Raw genomic sequence first — 3,217 nt, forward strand, 5'->3', positions numbered from 1 at the left:
CATGCTGACTCCCCGGGCCAGGATAGAAGGAAAGGGTTKAAATATTCCAGATTCCGGGCGCAGGGCATGATGGGAAGGCATGGGATGCACTGGCTGGGAGATGGCTTTCGGGGTGTAGGGCTGTTGCGGACCGTATCACCGCCACACCGGCAGTCATGAGTCACGACCGCAATACAATTACACGTGACCGTTGAGTCACGGTAATCTCCTCTTACGCACRCTGGACATCCACCTCACTAACGACCATCAGGTCCTAATGGCCTGGTTCTCAGGGCTCCGTTGTCTCGCGAACCACTCTGACATCAATACAAATTCAATCGAAAATCTCATCAAACACTTCTCATCAAAACGGTATTGTGCTTTTAAAACTCACCTCACTGTGATGAATCAATTTGAGGAAAGAAGTMCAACAGGTTGAAACTGAGTGAAAAACATGATCGTTGTGCATGTTGTTTCAAAGCCTAGCACAACMAAATGGTGATGATTCATTCAAAACAATCATATGCATTGAGCCCTAGCCTGAAAAAAAACCTAAATTAAAATAACGATTGTGCGGTTATAAACTCAGCAACAACAAAAACAACGTCCCTTTTTCAGGACCCTGTCTTTCAAAGATAATTCGTAAAAATSCAAATAACTTCACAGATCTTCATTGTAAAGGGTTTGAACACTGTTTCCCATGCTTGTTCAATGAACCATAAACAATGAATGAACATGCACCTGTGGAACGGTCGTTAAGACACTAACAGCTTACAGACGGTAGGCAATTAAGGTCACAGTTATGAAAACTTAGGACACTATAAGAGGCTTTCTACTGACTGTGAAAAACACCAAAAGAAAGATGCCAGGGTCCCTGCTCATCTGCCTTAGGCATGCTGCAAGGAGGCATGAGGACTGCAGATGTGGCCACGGCAATAAATTGCAATGTTCGTACTGTGAGACACCTAGGACAGCGCTACAGGGAGCCAGGACAGCAGCTGATTGTCCTCGCAGTGGCAGACTACGTGTAACAACACCTTGCACAGGATCGGTACATCCGAACACCACAGGACAGGATGGAAACAACAACTGCCCGAGTTACACCAGGAATGCACAATTCCCTCCATCAGTGCTCAGACTGTCCGCAATAGGCTGAGAGAGGTTGGACTGAGGGCTTGTAGGCCTGTTGTAAGGCAGGTCCTCACCAGACATCACCGGCAACAACGTCGCCTATGTGCAAATACCCACCGCCGCTGGACCAGACAGGGGTGATTCGCTTTTATCGTCGAAGGAATGAGCATTACACCGAGGCCTGTACTCTGGAGAGGGATCGATTTGGAGGTGGAGGGRCCGTCATGGTCGGGGGCGGTGTGTCACAGCATCATCGGACTGAGCTTGTTGTCATTGCAGGTATCGTGTCTTTGGCATCATTAAAAGTGAAGACTGTTATTTTATCAAATCAATTCTCTGTAATTACTATTACGTGATTAAACTAATCATGTAAATGTAATTAACTAGGAAGTCGGGGCATCGAGGAAAATCTCCAGATTACAAAGTTATAATTTTCCTAATATAACTCTTCAGATATTTTAATATCTGATCAATTAGTCTTCTATTTCATTAATTATTCTTTACCTCACGTTTACCTCACATTAGTCTCACTCCAAACGTCAGAAATTGATGGTTATCTGAATGAACCCYGCCTTTACTATGAATCATCCATACATCAACATACATCATACATCATATTTACTAACTAACTAAGTAATCACAGAAATGCATAAACAAACAAACAGTAGATATGGTTACAAGGAAATGATAGGGGAGGTTCCCTAGTGGGCTAAGCCAATATGARGGCTTGGTGGACAAAGGGAAGGGGGTGTGGACTGAGCGAGAGCGGGAAAGACCAGAGGGATCACTTCCCACAGTACTACTATAATTATATTAATTGAAATGCTAATCCTTTGCACATGAATGCTCACTCATTTGGGAATAATTACCATCAATATATATATTTACGCCCATGTGTCGTGATCTTTTCTGTTGGAATCCGGTCCGTCTGCTGGAGAGTCAGTTCATCGGTATCTCTTTCTCTCTCTGCTTCCCTGAAGATCAAAAGTATTTCGTGGTTAGAATGGATATTTCAGGGTACCATTCAGAAATGTTCTCATAGAATAGATGTTTTGGCGGTTGTCGGTAATTGCATCCCAGGTTTACATAATTTCTAGCTGCAGACTAGTAATTAGTATCTAAGATTCGCTCTTATTCTGTAGGGATCGATAGTCTCAGAGTTMAACCATTTCCAGTCMTGTAGCCAATGCTCCACGTGGTATGGTTAGGAATTCAATAACTATTCGCAATCACAGCTCACGCTGTGGGTTTGCTCAGTCTTGGTTCTCAAACCTGTGCCACCTCAGCTGACACCTTCCTCAGGAGGGMTTTTTATTCGTAACAATAGAAAAGGTGGTTCTATGACACCTGATCATGTCTGTGCTCATGGGGGCGGGCCAATGACTTAGTTCAACTTTCAAGGAAATACAATTCRCTCAGATTAAAGGCTTAACATGACATTACATCACTTCACAAATAGTTTCATCTTTACTCATTCATTTTATACAAGAATTAGATGCAAACCCCATAATTGAGAAATTTACATATTCAGAGATATAGTTTTGTGTGTTTCCTTCTCCTCTCTGAGGTCACCAAATGAAACACACTCGTCATACCCGTCCCTTAAGTGTCCACGGACCATTCCCACCTTCTCACAAGTGGACATTTTGTTTCATATTCCCATTTGGGGGATTTAGGTGTTTGCCATGTGAAATCCTTTGTTCTCTCCGTTTCTCTCTTTCTGCATGGCCAGGGGGAGAGAGTCTCCACCAGYAATTTARGACCTGAGATAACAGAGGTGTAGGAGAGAGTGGGAAGCCATGATCTATACCCAGAAAGTGCCACGTCATTACACAGGCAATCTCAACTCTGTGTGTCACAGGAGACATCCCTCCTCCCTCATGTGTACCCTTCCTGCAGGCTCATCACTGACATGACCTCCAGCATGACAATGCCACCAGCCATACTCGCTCGTTCTGTCTGCGTGATGTCCTGCAAGACAGAATGTCATGTGCTTCTGCGCATGGTCCAGCGAAGAGGCCGATCTCCGAATCCCACTTGAGCACGTCTGGGACCTGGTTGGGATTCGGCGGAGGTGATGGCTAGGGCCCATTCCCATCTCCGCGGG

The 3,217-nt window shown here is 44.6% G+C and overlaps 1 long non-coding RNA gene across 1 annotated transcript in view; it reads right to left on the reverse strand.

Moving 5' to 3' along the window:
- Window positions 1-1,547: 1,547 nt before the first annotated feature.
- LOC139029342 (uncharacterized) overlaps window positions 1,548-3,217 on the reverse strand; it is a 29,464-nt gene continuing 27,794 nt past the window's right edge. The window contains exon 3 of the long non-coding RNA XR_011481656.1: window positions 1,548-2,084. This is a non-coding gene — a long non-coding RNA (uncharacterized lncRNA). The remainder of the gene's footprint in view (window positions 2,085-3,217) is intronic.

Source organism: Salvelinus sp. IW2-2015, linkage group LG19 (assembly GCF_002910315.2).
Source record: "Salvelinus sp. IW2-2015 linkage group LG19, ASM291031v2, whole genome shotgun sequence".
Taxonomy (NCBI): domain Eukaryota; kingdom Metazoa; phylum Chordata; class Actinopteri; order Salmoniformes; family Salmonidae; genus Salvelinus; species Salvelinus sp. IW2-2015.